Source organism: Mustela erminea, chromosome 19 (genome assembly GCF_009829155.1).
Source record: "Mustela erminea isolate mMusErm1 chromosome 19, mMusErm1.Pri, whole genome shotgun sequence".
NCBI classification, from domain to species: Eukaryota; Metazoa; Chordata; class Mammalia; order Carnivora; family Mustelidae; genus Mustela; species Mustela erminea.
The window spans coordinates 45,322,648-45,344,039 of record NC_045632.1 but is presented as its reverse complement, the minus strand read 5'-3'; the positions used below and the strand labels follow the sequence as shown (position 1 = coordinate 45,344,039).

Sequence of the window (21,392 nt, the reverse complement as noted above, 5' to 3'; positions counted from 1 at the left end):
CTCTTTTGTTCAATCAGGGAGAACTAACTTTCCCCAAAACCCACAAATATTCTCAGATGGGTAATCAAAAGGAAATGGAAGAATTATGAGCCTCTTTGCTGCCCTCCAAAATACAGATTTTAGAACCAGTAGCTATCTGCTAGAAGTTTAAAGTGGAAAATTTTACAACAATAAACAGAAAGAGAAATGTGAGAGGTTAAGAAAAGTTAAGGAGATCTGGAGTTTAAGAGAAGTCATGGAGAAAGACAGGCAGGAGGGCAAATGAAGAAAAACAGACAAAACAACAAAAAGAAGGTTTGGTTAGATTTTTAATTGCTGATGAAAAAGTCTGTCCAAATATGCATGGTTCCCACCATATGCACCTTGGCTGGATTTGAAATCAACAGACAAAAACCGAGAATGGTGATATGGCAAAATGAAAAATCGAGCATCCCACTCAGCCAGCGGGCCCTGAGGACGGCCATGAATTCACACACACTCAGAGCAACACCTTTTAAGGCCACATACGGATGTGCGTGTGAGATGAATGAATGTGCGCGCTGGAGGACTCAGGGAGGAGAGGGGCTCTGAGGCAGCTTCAAAGGAAATCAGCATCCTTCAGTCTAATTAAAACCTACTTTTATTTCATTTGTAGAAGGGTGTCAGGTTTGATTAAAGGCCACAAACAATTTGGCTCTGAGAAGAATAGTGGCCTGCTTTCATGAGGAAAAACAGGCGGGGAGAAGTAATTCCTAAATGCGATCATCAGAGGTTCTGGGGGCAGCGTGCCTCCTCCCGAGGTCACTAATGTCCCCAGGGAGGGGGCTAAAGGGTCTGTTGTCCGGTCTATGGAAGGATTTCAGGCTCTCCCGAAACTGAAATGTAGTATCCTTGGTGAACTGGATACACAAATTCATTAGGCAAGCAAAGAATGGCAAATTTCTTCCTCAGTTTGCAGTTCCATGCCCCAATGGGACAAAATGTAACTGTATTTACTGGCAGCTTCTGTTTCTCTGTGTACGCACATCTCCACATATATCAGGTAACACACCTTCTTGTTGTAGCAGTTCCAAAATACTTAATGCGAGCTTCCTTATTAGCAGCAAGTGGGTCTGTTGAAGCTTAAGAAAGCCATTTAATAAAAATAAAGCCACCCAAATGAACGTGGATTGAAAAAAAATTTAGATTGATGGAGCTAGGTTGGTCACTGTAATTACGGAAGGTGTATCATTTCCTAAGCTCTCTTTGCATTAAGTGTATGCCGTACATTTATCAGACATAATTAGCACTTTAGGTGACAATGATTTGATTTCTTTCCTTGTAATAAAAGCTCTCTGTGTTGGCATATACATTCAGAATGGGAAATTGAATACTGTTGCTGTTTATTCCCCTGAGGCAAAATTTAGGACAAACTGGGGAAAATATGAAGAGGGCTTACAGAACAGCCCTTTGTGAATTTTGCAAACAGAAAAAGAAAATAGTTCAATAAGCGCTTTTAAGGATCACAGACAAATGCGTGCTTTTTGAAAGCGAAGGATATCTATGGAACGTTTCTCTACTTTCAAAGTCAGCATTTAACTTTCCTTTAGATGTGAACAAACCCGCACTAAATTGATTCGTAGGCACAACTGCAAAACTGGACACATTTAAATTACTGTGTCCGAACCAGAAAAGTATTTGTGCTGCCTTCTCTGAGGAGGCAGAAGAGAACGGCTTTAAAAATTATTTCAAATAAATATTGATCCTTCTATTTCCTCAACTGCCACAATTAAGAATCATACTAATCCACTCTTTGGTGGATTACAGTACTTGTATAAATGTCAAGATTTTTTTATATAAGGAAAAAAGGAGCAATTGAAATGCGAGTCGCTGATCTATTGTACACGGCTCATAAAGAATGCTACATCCTCTTGAAATCTGTAGCCCCACGGGAAATGCTATGAAAACTTAGGCTTTTGCATTTAAATCTCCTTGAATTTTCTTCTCTTTTTCACCAAAACCAAAATGTGACAGTTGGGTTGGTTGGTTCCTTTGACTGCAAAAATTATGAGAAATTTAGTCACAGGTAATGATTGTTAAAAGCAGTATTTCTGAAGTCAATCTAATGTTACTAGTTAATTCGATGCAAACCTTTTCACTTACACTGAACCAGCAGACTTTTTGCTTAATCCTGAGATTTGTTCTAACTAAGACGCTGATACAAAGACAGATGCTTTTCTGTCAGAGAGTGATTTGCATGTCATCCTCTCTTCCAAGAATTCTGGAATTCCACACTATCAAAGGAGTAGAGTATGTGAGAAATACCCAAACTACACACATCACACCATTCCCCATGGGTTTTTATTTTATATTTTCTAAAATTACATGGGCCTTTTACTAACCTAAAGAAAAATCGCTTTAAGGAAGGTGTCTGGTTTTTACATGAGTTTCTATTTAGGAAATGTATAGGTAATAAAACAGAAACACACAATTAATAGCTTTGAAAAATTAGTAGGGAGAGAAGAGGTTTTGGCATAAACACAGTTTGTTTATATTATAAAAAATAATAGGAAAAAATGAAGTAACTGTTTAGAGCTTTACAGAGTTTACTTGTTATAATTTAGAAGTGTATACAGATGGAAGAAGTCCAGTAGCTGTATGCATCAGGGTTTCTAAGCATAGGCTTAAAAAACAGGTATGTGCGGCATTAGTAATAGTTTCAAAAAATAATTTCTCTTAGTAGATTTTTATGTTGAGCCCAGTGGAGATTAAGGTCACACAAAGAAGTACTATTTATGTATTCTTCCTGATGGCTGTATATTATTTCATATTCTCAAATAAGAGAAATTTAGTTTGGAAACTTGAATCTGATTTCTGTAGGTTTACACCTGTAGCCTAGGTTTTTCTGAGCATAAACACAAGGCACCCGAAATAAAAATGAAGAGAATGAATCACGTTACAGGAGAACCCAGGGTATCCAGGCAAGGCTGGGCTTGACAGAATGCAGCCTCGGGTGATGGTCAATGTTTGCTCTCTGATCTCACATTCTTATAAGAAACAGTCATATTAAACCCCCCAAATTATGAGATGATATAATCACCTGTTACAGGAACAATACTTGACAAAATGAACTAGTTTTGAAACAGGTTTACAACCACTTATTGTTAGCGCTTTTGTCCAAATGCAAATTCTTTCCGCAGATTTTTTTTTTTTTTGCTTTTTACATATAATTTTATCTCAGTAACATGAAACTTTTTCCTTCTCGCATGAAAATATTAAACAGCCATGACCTGTAATCAGGAAGTCCTCTGTTATTTCTCATTAGATGGATTCTTATACAACACGTATGCACATATATACATAAGACACATATGCAATGTCACAAAGCACTTTCGATTTTTCTCTTATACTCCCCTAGGATGATGTAGGGAACTTCATGTCAAAAACCCTCACTTTAGAACAATAAATAAATAAACCAGCCACAGCCTTCCTGAGGCTGGCCAACTCTAGCATAAGTAATTCAAGAGGCTGAGAGATGCCAGATAAATTTGATTACTATAAAAGATGGGAATATGTTTCTTTCCTTTGAGAATTCACAAAAAGGGGTCAAAAACAAAGCAATGCTGAAAGCGAACAATTTCATTTTGCCTGCAATTCACGGCGAAAATTCAAAGGCAATTTTGCAGGAACATTTTATCACAATTTTATAGACCCTCATTTCCTGCACACATCACAATCTTTAATTTCTGAAAGAGGAAAGCAAGAAAAGGGGAAGTGGGGAGGGGGGAGAGGGTGAGAAGGCTGAGACCGACCGTGAGGGGCTTTTTCTTCTTCTTCTTTAAGATATAAATGCAGATATTTATAAAGCAGTGAGAGATTTGTAAATCTTTCTTCAAAGCTAAACCTACTGCTGGGATTGTGATTTGCTAAAAGCTGCTATAGGCATACTCCAAAACTCAGCAGGGTCATCCCTCCCCTTCCAAAAAAAAATAATAAAATAAAAATAAAAAATAAAAGAAGTGTAAGAGTCGGGGGGTGGAGGGGAGGCGAGGGAAAAAACCTCACTCCGATTAGTAAGTAGTGTCTCTATAGGCAAAAAGAGTTTTAAAAAAAACTGTTTTTGCTTTACACCTTATCCTTGAATCACACATTTTTCCTCTTTCCAAATACAGAAAAAGAAAATTTAAAACTCAATACTTTGCTTCCCAACCATGATTCTCCTCAACGCTGTTTGAAAACGGCAGGTCAATTCTCAAAGACAAGCTGTTCAGTGGTCCTTTGGAAGGTCACAATTCAAGGACAAATATAACAGGCACCCATCCAAAGGGTAACTTGACTACCACCACTCCCAACCGCGGGTCTTCTCTGGGGTAATGAATGGTATGGGTAGCTGGGAACACATTTCTGGGAACTGGTTTCTAGTTCTGATCTTGCCAATAACCCCATGTGAGATCTCAGAGGAAAGCCACAAACTCTCCCATTTCCTAGTGGGGATGATTTAAAAAAAAAAAAAAAAAAAAAAAAAAAAGTCTTACTGGCTTGCCAGTGTGCTAAGGATAACAGAAAACAACAAGGGGAAAGCACTTGGCTCATTTTTAAGATAGACGCATCCTGGAGACCCAGAAAGTGTCAAAGACAGAGAAGGAGGTGAGTTAATATTTGCTAACTAAAGAATGAATGTGGTCTGGAAAGCATGAGCCAAGAAAATCAGAGGAAAACTGTAAAATATGGATACCAAAGTGAAATCAATGGCATCTATTGCTCTGAACCTACTCTCTAAGAGAGCACTGGACCGGCTTCAGAATGTAGTAGACGTTTCTTTTTTATTGCAAAAATTAACCTCTCCTTGCTGAACCCACCTCCCACCTCATCCTGATGCTCTTATGCCCTTATCATCTGGACTCAAAAGACTCAAAAAGCTGCAGAGCCTAGTAGGACTGCAGGGAACATGGCCATTTGAAAATGTGGAGTGACTTTTCATTTTTCTCTGAATAGATGCATTGCTTTCACACTTGATCTTAGCCAAAAAGCCGAGAGAGAACTTGATATATAATAATTTTGAAGGGCAAGTGGTTTTAAGAAAAAGAAGAAGAAAAAAATAACCCAAGAGAAAAAGAAAACCTGTAAGTCACTGTTTTCTGACCGAACCAGGTACAGCTGCCACTAGGAGGGAACGTAACTTTGCCAAGTGTTGCCAACCTCCTTCTGCACGTCTGGCTCCTTACTTCCTAGAGGAAATTCTTGGGAATGCCCCTGGCACTGTCTGGTACTGACCTAAATTTCCATTAAGAACAAAGAACTACAGTAAATGGAGGGACTGGGCTTTGAAAATTGTATCAACATCTAACACAAAAATCTAAGATAGTTTAATTTTAACGTTAAAGGCTCTATATACAGCACAGAGCTATATGGAATATGTACGTTCTATGTAATGGCCACATATTTATATCCTTTCAGAAATCTCCTTCCTAAAATGCAAGTCCCCAATTCAATGATTGTAACTGGTTTAAAAAAAAAAAAATCAGTCAATCAGTAGGGACAAAAAGCCACAGATCTGCCAAAATTGGAAAACTCACATAATTTGCCATCTGGGATTTGCCACACTAAGGAGTCATCACAATGATGCACATGTCAAGAGACCAAGCACCAACTACATAACGCTACTCATACATAAACTGTGATGAGACATGGCACAACTGTACAAAACAGTCATTTGAAGGAGCTGCCACCTAGTTCTACTCCAGCCAAAAGAAATAGGCAAAGATATTAAACATGTGGCAGAGAGGAAATGATAACAGAGCATTCAGAGCCACCAAAACCAAAAGTAATAATGGCATCTCCTTACCAATAACTTTTTTTGCACATAGATGATACTTTATTCAACTATTTCCACCAGTATTCTACTTTATTTAAACAGAGAATGGTATACACATGTAGTCAGAGGTAGTCAGCACAATTAGGGCCTTTAGGGAGGGCTGGTGCCCTACGTTTGTCCAGTTATTCACCAAATTCTTCACTAGTACCTCCTGTCTGCTCAGGATATCACAGTTAATAAGAGAAACACGGTCCTGCTGAGCTTATAGTCTAATGTAGAAGATGAATTAATAAGTAATATATATGGTGTGATGGATGTAACAAAAGGGGACATATGGATACTTGGTAACCACTGAGGAGATGATTTCTCAGATCATCACTGCAATCACTCACTTCCAGAAGAAAATCTGAGACCCAGAAGGAGGGCAAGAAGTTGTCCAAGGTGATATGAAGAGACTGTTCCAACAAAATGAAGGGCATGGAAGTGGCAATGAGACCCAGCAAAGTGGATAAACTTTAGATTATCTGTTTTTACTAAAATGAGCCACTTCAAATCCACTTTTTTTTAAAGATTTTATTTATTTATTTGACAGAGAGAGATCACAAGCAGGCAGAGAAGCAGGCAGAGAGAGAGAGGAGGAAGCAGGCTCCCCGCCGAGCAGAGAGTCCCACACGGGGCTCGATCCCAGGACCCCGAGATCACGACCTGAGCCGAAGGCAGCGGCCCAACCCACTGAGCCACCCAGGCGTCCCTCAAATCCATTTTAAAAGCAAATGGGACAGGGGTACCTGGGTGGCTCAGTTGGTTGAGTGTCTGACTTTGGCTCAGGTCATGATCTTAGGGTCCTGGGATCCAGCTCTGTGTTGGGCTCTGCACTCACTGGGGAGTCTGCTTCTCCCTCTGTCTCTCCCCCTGTTTGTGCTAGTTCTCTGTCTCTGTCTGTCTGTCTCTTAAATAAAATATTTAAGGGGGAAAAAAAAGCAAATGGGACACAAACAACTTTCTAAACCACACATAAATAGGTGGATGCTTTGACATCAATGAAATTTTTATTACAAAGATTTTTTTTTTTAGCATGTAGCAAGTTTTGTGGTCTTTCTTCAATACTCTTTAAGCAGCCTGGGAGTTTACTCATATCTGGAAAAGTTGAGGTGAAGATTGGTTTAAAGGATTCAAATCTCCACATCTTAGAAGGCCTATAGAACTGTTACTCACACAGTAACGCAGTGGGATTCCATCGTGTCATACCCATCTCTCAAAAGAGCCACCTATTTCTGCAGAAAATAGTTAATCTTTCTAAAATAGTACCTCTTTACTTACATATCTGTGTTTCAAAGAGAGCTCTTATTAACATACATTAGGTCTTTGAGGATCTCCATGAAAATTCTAAGGGAGTTTTAAAGGTTTTTTAAAAAATTTATTTATTTGACAGAGATGGATCACAAGTAGGCAGAGAGGCAGGTGGGGGGAGGGCAGGGAGCAGGCTCTCTGCCAAGCAGAGAGCCCGATGCAGGACTCGATCCCAGGACCCTGAGATCATGACCTGAGCCGAAGGCAGAGGCTTAACCCACTGAGCCACCCAGGAGCCCTCTAAGGGAGTTGTTTTTTTTTTGTTTTTTTTTTTTTTTTTAAAGATTATATTTATTTATTTGACAGAGAGAAATCACAAGTAGATGGAGAGGCAGGCAGAGAGAGAGAGAGGGAAGCAGGCTCTCTGCTGAGCAGGGAGCCCGATGTGGGACTCGATCCCAGGACTCTGAGATCATGACCTGAGCCGAAGGCAGCGGCTTAACCCACTGAGCCACCCAGGCGCCCTCTAAGGGAGTTTTAAATAAAAATTCCTTCAAGGGGCATGGAAGTTTATAAACAAAGCTTCTTAAAATGGGGAAGATGGTAGTAGGAGGAGCATGGAATTCAACCAATAGTGCCCTCACAAGGCACCAATGTGAGGTCATGATGTCAGATTTGTAAACATCAGACTACTGCCTATTTCTTTCTGAGAGTGAGGTTTATTGAAGTATAATTTACATGAAAGGAGATACACCCTTTTTAGTGTATGGTTTTATGAGTTTTGTCAAATGCAGAGTTAGGTAACCACCACCACACCCAGGATGCTGAAAAGTTCCATCGCTCCTCCAAAATCCCAATGTACTTTTAGTCAACTCCTCCCTCAGCCCAATCCTTGGCCACCATTGACGCATCCTCTATTCCTATAGCTTTGCAATGTAAATGCAAGCAACAGCATGGAGATTTGTGAATCTGGCTTCTTTCACTTAGCATAGGGCATTTGAGATTCAGCCATATTGTTGCAAGTATCAGGAGTTCATTCCTTCTTCTTGCTGAATAGTATTCCATCATATGGCTAGATCACTGTTTATCTATGCACCAGCTAAAGGACACCTGGACAATTTCCAAGGTTGAGAGATTATGAATAAACCATTATAAGCCTTAACTGGCAGGTTTCTGCATGACCATAAGTTTTTATTTCTCTTGGGAAAACCCTTAGGAATAGGTTTTCTGGGTCATATGGTACATGTACATTTAACCCTTTAAGATGTTGCCAACCTGTTTTCCAAAGAGTGCTCCCATTTTCCATTTCATCGGCATGTGTGAGAGTTTGGTTACATATTTAACTAAGGAAGGTACCCTATGAGAATATTTTAAAGAATTGTATCAATAAATGGATAGTGATCAGGAAAAGAAAGATTAGCACTAAATTCAGTTCCGTATAAGGCAGACTGAGCCAACACTCAATTTCATTAATGATTCTTTAGGTGAAATTCTATTTTAGGAGTCACAAAACCTATTACACTGAAGTTTTGCCATTTTTGCACATGCACCCCCCCCCACCACTTACCTCTTCTCTCCTCACTTCTGCTTCCCTTGTCCAAACCTCAAGAATCCTGAAGACCCACTTCAAATGTCAGCTTCTCTTGAAGCATTCTGGGCAAGAATAACCAATTTCTTCTCTGAATTCATACAGCCCTTATAATTCCTCATAATTCTTAATTCCCATTATATATCTCATGGCTTGCATTCTATTAAAAGCACGTATAGTTATTTTTTTCCTCCTTGAGAATCATACTCTTCTTATACCAGGGCTGCAAAAAGAGATCAACTCAGCTGTACAACTCTCTAAACCAGAATAGGTCTATGTATGCCAGACTATTCTGTGGTACAAGTGTGCATAATGTTCAAGGTCAAATGCACCAGCCACTATAAATATCCAAGATGATGAAGAAATATACAACTCCAGAGTTATACACATCCTTCTGGATAGTCAATGCACTTAGGTTTAAAATTTACAGTGTGGATCTACCTTGACTGAATTCAACAGGGGAAATCTCCACTTAATCTCCAAATAATAATCTAAAAGGAAGATGCCACCACACATTGCCGGGTGGTCCTCCACCAAAACAAAAGACGCAGGACATTTCATCTGCTTTAACAAGAAAAGAGGTATTCATCAAAAGAAGCCAACTACTTAGAGAGGGTTAGGGAAGACTATTAAAGAAAAATAATTCCATAGACTAAATGTCATGTAAAAATCTTATGTGAAAGCCGAAGGGCTAAGAAAATGAAAAACACTGCCCCTTCTTTTTTTTTAATCTGCTCTTCCTCTTTCACTAGGTCTAGAAAAAATCATATGTTAACTACTTCTTTCACTATAGTTTCAACTGAGTCTCTCAAATGCCTGGTCTCCCAAATGCCAACTCAGTGCTACTGAGACGGCAGCAGCGTTATTGGGAAATGTCAAAGCTGAACCCCAAACAGCCTTGCTGGAGTCTTTTTTTAAAGTCTCAGAATATCACCTTTTATACCTTTATTTAAAACTGTGATCTTGAGCTAAGCTGCTGTACTCGACTGTGTCCCTTTAACCTAGGGAACTCGCTGCCAAAAAATATTATTGAGGCCAACAGCTTAATAAGTTTTATAGAAGATTAAATATTTATATGAATAAAAATAGCACCTGCAGCGACACCAGGAAGGATAAAATTACAAGGGCTATGAAATCTTCATGCTTCAGGGCATAAATTGCTTACCAGCTGGATGAGGCGGTTTTCCTCACGGAACAACACCGCACTGCTAAATATGTCTTCCTGAGAAGGATCTCAATGCTGAACACTTTCAGGACCAAAGACTACAGGAAAAGGACTAGTAAGCTCCTGGTAGGAATCCAGCTCAAGGTTGTACAGGGTTTTAGAAAACAGACACAATGCTCTACCAATCTAAAATACAAAAACAATGATGCAAGAGAGAAGCCAACCACTCCATTCACACTGAGTGGGAGTAAGATGGAACAAAAGGATGAAAGGTGAGAGAGCTCACAACAGGAAATGAGTCCCAAGTTTGATGACTGATACAGAATCTTTGCAGGAAAGAACTGAGGACCCCAAATCTTAAAGCCAGTTAAGGCAAAACTGGAAAGGAAGTAGTCAGTCAATTAGTTAGGCTAAATCTCTTCTTTCTTTAATATTTTCCGAAAGTAGAAATGAACCATACAGATTATCAATAAGACCTTACTCTTCTAAACCTTATTACAGCAAAGGCCAACACTGATGAGAGAAGAAAGCAACTGGGAAAACATAATGAAATAAGCAGAAAAATCAAGAGAAACTAACAAACATGCAACAGTTTTTCAATGCCAGATTTCACTTCTCCCAGCACCAACTAGACGGTGGCTTTACAAAAGACTCCTTTTCCTCATGGGTCACAAGAATGATAGTAAATAGCAATCAATCCATTTTATAAATAAAATATTCAACAAAGTAAAGAGTAGCATCCAGCCAGGCAAAGTAGGTTGATAAGGTTAATGACTTGTTAGCTTTATTGAAAATTCACTTGACTTTGCAAGTCTGGATAACCCAAAGTGCACAAACATTCTAGAGTTACTAGAACTCCTTGATGTTCAGCTGCATAATTAGCTGCTTTTTACCAAAGGATTATTTAAGAAACAGCTATGGGCTCTAGGAAGGTGCTCCCATGCAAAATAGCATAGGGAAGTACATGATGGGTGGCCCTCAGAACGACTAAATGAACAAAGGGCTCCTGTGGATTTTAATAACACTGATCCACTTATGAATCATAAATCAAATGGGGACCCTCTTGCAGTTCAAAGATTTCCAAGATTTCTGGAGAGAATGCTCCAGCAAAGCAGCATGTTATCAGCCAGGATTAACCATACTTGGCTCACACTCTTTTAAAAATAGCATTTTGCACTCTCAGACAGGTCTGGCAGAGACAGCGGGAAAGGTAGGGGGAGAAGGGGGCAGAGGGACCTTCAGGGCCCCGTGACAAGGGTCTTTCTTGCAGAAGCCAGAGTTTGGCAGAGACGGATGGAGCTCAGAGGAGCAGAGAAACGCAGGCTCATAAAGATGAGCTGTCACATTCTAAACCGGAGAGATAAATAAACGGTTAGTATCAACAGGAGCCGTTTCTTATTATTTTTAGAAAGTCTTTAATTTAATGCATATTTTCTTTGCTGAAAAGGAAATAGTGATATTAACAAATTGGTTTTATTTCTAACCTGGCAGGCTGCCTGCAGTGAAATGTAAATACATGTACATGGGAGCCAGGATTAGCATTTACTGAAGAAAAAGAGTAGTCAATATTTTAATGAGGAAGTCTAAGAAAGCAATTGCATGAAACACACTCCGATGTCACAGGGGAGCTTTTTAAGTTAAGCCAACTAGTTCCAAATTACTACTTTGCTCAGCTTTCCTTTAAGGGAAGTTTAGACTTACTTAAAAAAATACAACTATGGCATTTAGTCTTAAATATCATAAAATAGCTGTAATATTCATCTCTATAAATACATACATTAACCTATATACATGTCTCTCATTATATATATAGAAAAAGGATGTCTGACATGCCATTCTTCAGTTAAATGGCCCATTTAACACTGTCATCCTTCTCCTTTTTTCAAAGACAGAAACACTAGGTGAAGAAAATTGATACTATCCAAGACCAAGGGATAGATTGAGGGGGGAAAATGCATGGTAGGAAATATGAGTAACCAAAGCAAATAAAAATCAATGGTAGTTTAAGGATAGAGTTGTGTATATAAGACAAGTTTGGGTGGCAGAAAAAATCTACTAGAAAAACACTATCATATGATTTCTTTTTTTATTTTTTTTTCCATTTTTATTTATTTGACAGAGAGATCACAAGTAGGCAGAGAGGCAGGCAGAGAGAGGGGGGATAAGCAGGCTCCCTGCTGAGCAAAGAGCCCAATGTGGGGCTCGATCCCAGGACCCGGAGATCATGACCTCAGCTGAAGGCAGAGACTTAATACACTGAGACACCCAGATGCCCCCATCATATGATTTCTAATGAGACACCCCTAATTTTAACAGATTAGAAAGAGTTAGAAAAACATCCTTGGTATTGGGTGAGTGTGGTAAACCAAGGAAATAATAAAAGAGCTGAAATATCACTCAGAAATGATTACCCCTGATTAAATGAAATCAAATGATCCCAAGTGTTGAAGACTTCTGTATCAACATTTCTGAAATACAGGGTATCCAATAGGACTAACTACTTTAACAGCACACATTAAAACAGTATTTCCTAAAGTCTCTTGAATACTATGAAGAACGTTTTCTGTCAAATATTATGCAGATTATACTCTCACACTGGCCAAATTTTATGTATTCTTCAAACCTCAAGAGGTTTCACTACTAGCATCAAGTGATAAAGAGCAGAAATTGGTAAAACAGAAAAAAAAATCACAGAAAATAATCAACAAAGCTAAAAGTTATTATTTTTAAAGAAAATGATAAAATCAATAAACAGAGAAGGGGCATGTCATCAATACTAAGATCCTGCAGACATTAGAAGGATCATAAGAAAGACCTTATAATCATTTATACTTTTATCCATTCATAATTATATGCTTTTATGAAAATAAGTTATCTATATATCTAAAAGAAAGTGTTATACATGACAACCAGGAGAAATACACCAAAATATTCAAAGCAATATTCAGTTTATTAGACAAAAATCATTGCTTTTAATTTATAATTTAAATCCTGCATTCTCACAAAGGTCTACTATACAACAGCAGAGATGAGTAAAATACATTCACATTCAACAATATAAATGGGTCTCAGAAACATAATATTGAGTGAAAATTTGTCACAAAGGAAGCATCAGTATACCTTTAGTGTGATACACTTTTTAAAAAAAATATTTTATTTATTTATTTGAGAGAGAACATAAGCATGAGAGAGCACAAGCCAGGTGAGCAGCAGAGGTCAAGGTAGACGTAGACTCCGAGCTGAGCAGGGAGCCTGGGACCATATTCTGAGCTGAAGGCAGACGTTTAACCAACTGAGCTACCCAGGTATCCCTAATGTTACCATTCTTAAGCTGGATCTTAAGTTTGTAGATATTCATTTCGTTATTATGCTTTGCAACTTATACATATATAACGTATTTCATTTGTATGCATAAAATATTACCAATAAAATCAAAGCAGAGAAAGGACAGAAAAGATCTATTTCCCCTGTCAAATGATCCTTCCCACCTCCACCAGGGACAAGTGAAAGACTCCCGAGAGCCTCACCATTGACAGAGCTAGGTGATAACAAGACTAGAAGCTCTCTCTATACCAGTCAAGAGCTATTTTATGATGAGCCAGAATATTTTTCTACAAAAACCTATCCACTAACCCTCTTGACATCCATTCAGAAACACTAAGTACAAAAAGAAAAAAAAGTGTGTGTAGTGGTTGGGGGCAAAGAAGGTGGGGTACTATAGCACCTCCCTGGGAAACCTCATCCTCAAAACTGAAGTACTGAAACTGGGGCAGAAAAAGGAAGAACAGAAGTACATGTTGGAAAGGAGAGTGTTTTATGTGTTTGAACAGAGACCTAGACTTTCAGAGTTTAGATCTCTGGATGATGCTTTCCAAAAACTGGGACTTAACCAAGAATGTACTCACATTTATATTTCCTCCAGATACAGACCAAAGAAGGAAATCTGACCATCACACAACAAGACAGACCCCTAAGAAGAAACCCCTAAGCCTGCTGACAAGCACCCAACAAAGCATCTATGATAGGCTACTGCAGAAGAAGGAACAACAACGGTCCATTAACTCAAAGGAAGATCATTGCCTCTGAAAATATGATACTTGAGGACATCAGAGGTCTTACCCAACTGTGAATTCTTGAGGTCAGGGGCCAAGTCTTGTTTACTCATGTGTTTCTAGTATTTAGAGCAGTGCCTGGCACAAAGTAAATGTATAATGACTATTTTTAAAATAAATTCAACTGTTTCAGATCTACAAGAGAGAGCAAAATAGACCTCACTGTAAAAAGTACAGAAAACTGTCAAGAGAAATAAAATACGAAAGAGAAACAGAATAATAAAAGGAAGATGAGTGAGATAAGAAGAGAGTATATATAACCAAAAATGCACGGACAAGACGTAAATTCATGCTAAAGGCAGTAAATACAAGAAGGATAAACAAGAAAAAAACAGCGTAACATTTCAGGACTACAAATCAACTGCAAGAGACCAAACACCCAACCGTAGGTTTAGATTAAGTTCCAATTTAGTTGGCCAAGAGAGCAACATTGTCAGGAGCCCATATGTCTCAGCATTAAGTCCTTTGGTTTCCGGAGTCCCTAGTGAGAGTATAGGGAATTGTGAAGAGGCCTCAAATTTGCCCACTCCCTGGATCCATGCTGCAGTAATAAGGAACGCCAGTTTCTCCAAATAAGAGCTAGAGTTCATTTCTGTACCCCCTGAATCCACAACAGTCAGGTGACTTCCTTTGGCCAATATAACCTTAGCAAAGTGATGTCATCAGAGTCTTGGAGTTTGCCCTCATATGCTGCTTTAGAAACTTTCAGATATGTGGTTCCAAGTCCAGAAACAGGCACGGGGATCACCTCCAATTGACCCACTCGCTGAATGCACTCACATGAGAACTGCCCAACAGAATCCAAAATTACCCGCCTACAAAATTTTGAACTAATAAATGATAGCTATGCAGCAAAAACCAGCTAACCCAGAGGTAGTCAGCTCTCAGTTAATACTCTCTGCCCAAGGCCTTTAGATCTAAGCTCAGTCCTAGCTGCCCCCACCTTGTCTTTATACTTAGATTTAATCATCACTCAGGAAAAATTTACATGAGGTATGTGTTAAGAAGGAACATTCCAACTTATGAAACTGCTGGTTCTTAAGCCAAAGAGTTCTAATAAAACCATATCCTAATGGGAAGGTAGAGGAACTGAACAAGGGAAGCAAAGTCAGTGTCCAAGTAAACTGGAGGAAGTTAACCTTGAAGTATCACCTTCAGTTTTATGGTTTCCTGGAAAGCCCCTTTCCCTTAAATACCCTCACAAAAGCAGAGGAAAAAACAAGATGAAAACTACTGAAGAGGCATTATATGTTAATAAAAAAATTTTAAAAAAATTTACTGAAGAGGGAAGAGTACATGTTAAGATCAGAACAGTGATTTATCATTTATTTATTCACTCATCCACTAGAAAATACACATATGTTTAGTGTCTCTAGTGTGCCAGGATCTGGACATCAACATATCCAGGTATACAGAAATGAACAAAACTGGTATGGTTCCTGCCTTCATAGAACTTACTGTTTCAACATCTACATCACTGGGGTTTCTGAAAAGATCAGGATAAATGGGACAAAACCAATAATTCAAGCTATAATAGATGAAAACAGGTATCAAGTGGAAAAAGTACAGTGAATACCGATCAAAAAGATAATTATTATCAAGGCAAATCCATACCTAGATGCATCTTGTCAAAATGTTTGAGTTACAAGAATCAAGTCTCACAAACATCCAGGCATGGGAAAACAATGACAACAACAACACACATACCCCATAAAGAAACAAACAAACAAACCAGCCCTTCCTCAGCTTCTCCTTTAATGCAAAAATTGGTTTAACAAAACTACAGAATTTTGAGGGAAAACGTTCCAACTCAAGAATTGTATACTTAAAGAAAGAATGGAAAAAATCCTCTCAAATGCATGAATTCAGAAAACCAACCACGCATCCTTCTTGAAAAATTATCTAAAGCCATACTCAACCTCACTGAGAGATTAAGAAAAATTAAGAGGTCAAAAATAAGAAAGATAAAGTATAAAAATCAAATTGGGAATAGTAAAACCAGTTAAGAATACAAATAACAGGGACGCCTGGGTGGCTCAGTTGGTTAAGCAGCTGCCTTCGGCTCAGGTCATGATCCCAGCGTCCTGCAACGGGCTCCTTGCCTGGCAGGGAGCCTGTTTCTCCCTCTGCCTCTGCCTGCCATTCTGTATGCCTGTGCTCGCTCTCTCTCCCTCTCTCTGACAAATAAATAAAATCTTAAAAAAAAAAAAATTAAAAAAAAAAGAATACAAATAACAAAGTAGTTATATCAAGTCTATTTTAAAAGCTAAAAAGGTATCATAAATATTATTTATGAAAAAGCAATGCATATGTTGTAAGAATAGTAATTTCTTAAATTAATAGAAATTTTCTAGAACCTGACATTATATTAACAGAGGCCAAGATATAGGGCCAAGAGAGAGCAGTAGTATATGTACTGGGTGGGAAGTATGCTAAATTTTTCCATTTAAATAGAAGGTATAAAAATGCTGTTTGCCCTTAAATTTGAGAGAGACTGATAGACTAAAGAATGCTTTTGAGAGACTTTAATGGAAACAGAACTTATTACAAAACATACACTCTATGAAACTTAATAAAGAATGTCTGTATGTTCAAAGATAGAAAAGAATGGGGGAAAACCACCCAAGTGTCAAAAAGAAAACATAATGAAAATAGTAAAGCTAATATTTTGTTTATGACAATATTTGTAAATGCCTTAAACTTCTTTGTGAGAAGACTAAAAAGGAGAAACCCAGATTGGGAAACTAAAGTCAATTGTATATTTATTACAAGAGATACACCTAAGACAAATGAGTACAAAAGGATGAGTAAAAAGATGAGCAAAGATATCTGAAGAGATACAAATAAAAAGAAAATCAAAGTTTTAATATTAACATTAAACAATGGAAAACTCAAAGCAAAACACACATATGTTCAAAGAGAGCTTTCATATTAGAGGAAAAGAGTTCAATGCAAATATACAATGCTTATGTGTCAAATAATACTGTGTTGACTCACAGAAAAAAATATCTCTGTATCTATCTTATCTATAAATAAGTTAACTTATCTATAGGTATCTTATCTATATCTATCTTATCTATAAATAAGCTATCTTACCTATAAATAAGTTACAGGGTAGTAAGAACAAATTAATAAAGGACTTCAACTTTCTTCACAGTTGGTCAAAGAAAATCAAAGAAGACAAAAAATGAGCTGGAGACAGAACAGCTTGATGATATAATTAATAAGATTAAGTTCTCTAAATAAAATAACTTTTATCTCCAGTGCCCATGCACTCCTTCCTAAAGATCATCAGGCATACCCTTCTACAAAGATAATGCCAGTAAAATTCAAGAAATTTATGTAAATTTATGTAAAATTCATGTATACTTCAGAGATAATCAAATCAAACTAGAAATTCATAGTAACAGATGGAATTTTAAAATTCAACCATTTAAAAATTTCAAATTCATCTTTTAAAAAATTTGGGGGTCATAGACAATAACAAAATGCCACTTCAGTTTATTAATAAATAAAATAAGAATCAAAAGGTATGTGATGCAGCTAAAATGGGAATCATAGGAAAATTCATAGTTTGAAATATTTTTGTTAATAAATGACAAAAAAGATCAACCCAGCATGCAACTTAAGAAGCTGCAACTTAAGAGGGACACCTGGGTGGCTCAGTTGGTTAAGTGTCTGCCTTCAGCTCAGGTCTTGATACCAGGGCTCTGAGCCCAGCATAGGGTTACCAGCTAAGTGGTGAGTCTGCTTCTCCCTTTCTCTCTGCCCCTCCACCCCACTGAGGCTCTCTCTATTGCACATACTTTCAAATAAGTAAATAAAATCTTAAAAAAAAAAAAAAAGCTAGTAAGAAAAATAGCAAAACTGGAAATAGTAAGTGGTTTCAAAAGCTGGTTCTTCAAAAATACCTCTGGCAAAGCTCATTAAGTTATTCATATTAAGAATGAGAAAAGGGACTTCACAATAGATTTATAGGATTATTTTTTAAATGGTAACAGAATATTTTGTATGCCTTTGGATTAAAAAATTTCACCTATATAAACTGGCATTTCAACAGGGAAATATAAATTAATCAAAATTGATTCAATAAGAGAAAGAAAACAACTTAAATATGTCAATACCTTTGAAAGGAAATTACAGGTTTCAAAGAATTTGTCCCCCAAATGAGTCAGGCGCAGACATTAATTCTACCACATCTAAAGAAGAAGAGGGGTTAATTCTTGCACTTAAACTGCTCCAGAACATGATACGGGGGAGGAGGACTGGAGAGGATGGGGAAATTTTATTAATTGATATTGTGAGGCTACAGTTTCCCTTGTTCAAAAACTGTAATTAAAATGGCACAAAAAGAGAACTTTACAGATATAACTTAGACAACATATGCAGAAACTCTAAATAAAATGTTATCACAACCAAGAGAGGTTTTTTTTCTGATATGCAAGAATGAATTCCTCTTAGAAAATCTACTGAGAATGGGAAGACACCCAATGTTCTCCAATGACTCGATATTATTATGGAGATGCCAATTCTACTCCAATCATTTGCATTTTTATCCAAGTATCATAAAAATCCAACAGAAAAATATCCAACAGAAAAACAGAAAAAATAGCTAAGATAATTTTGAAAGAGAAGGCGGAGGCAAGATGGGCATTATTAAATATATACCAAAATGACAACAATTATATTAATACTGCAGCATTGATATAGGAAATTATTTACATTACCAAAATTCAAAATTACCTACATTTCCACTGTTCAGTAGGAATGGGTAAAACTTCTTTAAACTACTGCCATGCAATTGAAGAGTATGCAGTGATTAAAAATTAAATTGTAGAAGTCACAGAAAGATGTCCAAGTCTAAGAGGTAATCAGGACTAAAACTTTACAAACAAATTAATAGCATAATTTCTTTTAGGAATGCAAACTAATTACAGGGGATAAAACCTTAGAAGATATATACTAAATGTAAACAGAGGATATTTTTCCATAATGGGATTAAATGATTTTAATATTTGGGCTCTTCACATTTCTCAAATTTTTCAAGACAAATATATTGCTATTGTTTTCCTAAAGATATTCTTTTTTTTTTTTTAAGCTCAAGCCCTCTAAAATCCAGTATTCTATTAATTTAAGCATACTTATTCTTTCTCCTTATGTAGGAAAACACAAATCACAAAATTCATTTGAGATATATACAAAGGAAATCTGTGCTTTGTGCCAATGGCAAGCATCTGGATATGACTCACCAAAAAAATTACTATATGTCTGAAGGAAATATTAAAACAAATAGCCCAGCGCTGCAGTAACTGCATAGAACTGTATATATTCATTCTGTGCACTGGACAGGAATTTTTCATTTCATACATCATTTACAACTTGCTGCAGTGATTCTGCAAAATCAGTCCATACCATTAGCACTCACAAAGAGAAACATCCAATGTTCTCATTGTTGGAAAATTCGAGTGTTTTGGGCTCCGAAGTACACAAATGTCAATACTACATCTAAGCAGATGTTGCTCTGATAACCAGGATGAGGCCACCAGGTGACCAGGAACCACAGACAGGGATCAGATATCTGGGGTCAAGCCCATTGACTTTTTGAAAACTATAGTTTTAACGTGGCATGTGCTTATAGATATACTAAATCTTAAAAACTATTTGAAATAAATGAAAACAAAATGGAGAAAGTCATAAGCAAACCCCTCCGGAGGGGCTATTTTTTTAACGAGAAACAGTTCTGATTTCTCAAATACTTTATCAAGGCATTTGATAACAACCATCTGGTTTATTCAACACTCCATCAAATGAGTGTCTGATGCATTCAACTAAGTCCCTGCTCTTTTTTAACAGTGTTGGTATTTTCAAATCATAGCATGGAGAAGTATATATACCAAAGCAATACAAAATATGGCCTTGTATACTTTAGGGCAAGAAGAGAGATGTTTCACTGGGCAGTGAAATGCTCCCAGGGTCAAAAGAATTCTGGAATAGCAAAGAGGCTTAGGAATAGCAAATGTCAATTTGGTTCTGCTTCCAACATGCCCTAACACTCAAACTCCCTCTCTCTTCCCTTCTTTCTCCTTATGTAGGAAAACACAAATCACAATTTTCTGGTGAGTACATCTACCATATCCTCAGGTCTAGCTACAGAAATGGAAATGAATTCCAAGAAGTATCCAATGAATTGCAAATAACATCCTATTTCACTACTCTATGGATTTTCCCATTACTTGCTTCATTCATTTCTAGAATAATGGGGATCCAGAGGTACACTCAGTCTCAACACGGAGTCCATCAATGAGTCATCCACATGACCCTCATCACAACCAGCCATAACTAAGCACTAGAATTATCAAGCTCATCAACAATACCTTGCTTTGAAATTGCCAACTGTCCCTACCTACACACCAACAGACTCTTTAGCAACTGATTTGATTTTTTCCAGAACCAAAAGTTGAGTAGTTGATGAATACTTCTTATCATGCAGAGGGCATCAAAGTCCTAGTAACAAAGGTCAAATTCATGACAGAACAAATACTCAGGAGTTTGTGAAGCAAAGCCGTTAACATTTAAGTTGTTCATTCTCGTGTCACAAATATTCAGTATCACTATGTCTAAGAAATCAAACAGGAGAACACCCTACCTGCTGAAATCAAACTCTGACTACTGAATTTAAAAAAAAAAAAAAAAAAAAAGCACTCTGAAGAGGATTCCATGGGTAAATCTAGAGCATCCCCAACAGGATGTGCATACATACCAAGGTGAGTTCTTCTTTGATTTATTCTTCTTCTGTTCACGAAAGAATTCAAGAAATCCAGAAATCTGTAAAAAGAAAAAGGTTTGGCTTAAGGAAAAGATCTAATAAAAAAAAAATAGCAGTCAAACTGATGAAGGAGAATTGACAGTGGTAATATGTGTGCTCGGCTAAAAATGAGGCATTCTCAGTGGGAAGTTGATAAAAATCTGCAAGCCATGGAGGTCATGGCCAGAGTGAACACTGAATACTTCACATCTCAAAATGGAAGTACTGTTTCTAATTGAAAAGGGAGCCTATGAAGTACTATTCATTGCCCTTCCTTCCCCCAAAAAGGTAGATGACAGATTGAATAGAAATTCACTTCATATTAAATCCAATGATGTATACATTCCAATTAATGAGTAGTTTAAGCACTTATTTATGAAAAAAGAGGAAAACTTTTGTGATTTTCTCACAGGTCTCCATCTGAGAAAAGTACAAGGTAAGTGACAGCAAATTTCTTCCCCAGAGGTAATTACAGAAGAATTCTACGTTGAGGATGAAACTCAGGTAGGAGTTTGTTATGCAAATTTGCCTAACCATAACCTAAAATTTTAGTATAAAAACAGCCAATCTAAAACTATATCCTTTTTGCAAAAGATCAGAATTTGAGTGAACTTTTGCCTCACTTGTGTTTCTGTTTGGGGATAAGTGTCTTGGATATT

General features: G+C 37.3%; 1 protein-coding gene across 1 annotated transcript in view; it reads right to left on the bottom strand.

Moving 5' to 3' along the window:
- The window catches only part of LOC116579026 (basic proline-rich protein-like), an 822,180-nt gene that overhangs the window by 553,439 nt on the left and 247,349 nt on the right, over positions 1-21,392 (bottom strand). The window contains exon 3 of the mRNA XM_032323799.1: positions 20,689-20,753. The gene's annotated coding sequence lies outside the window, so the exon portion shown is untranslated. The remainder of the gene's footprint in view (positions 1-20,688; positions 20,754-21,392) is intronic.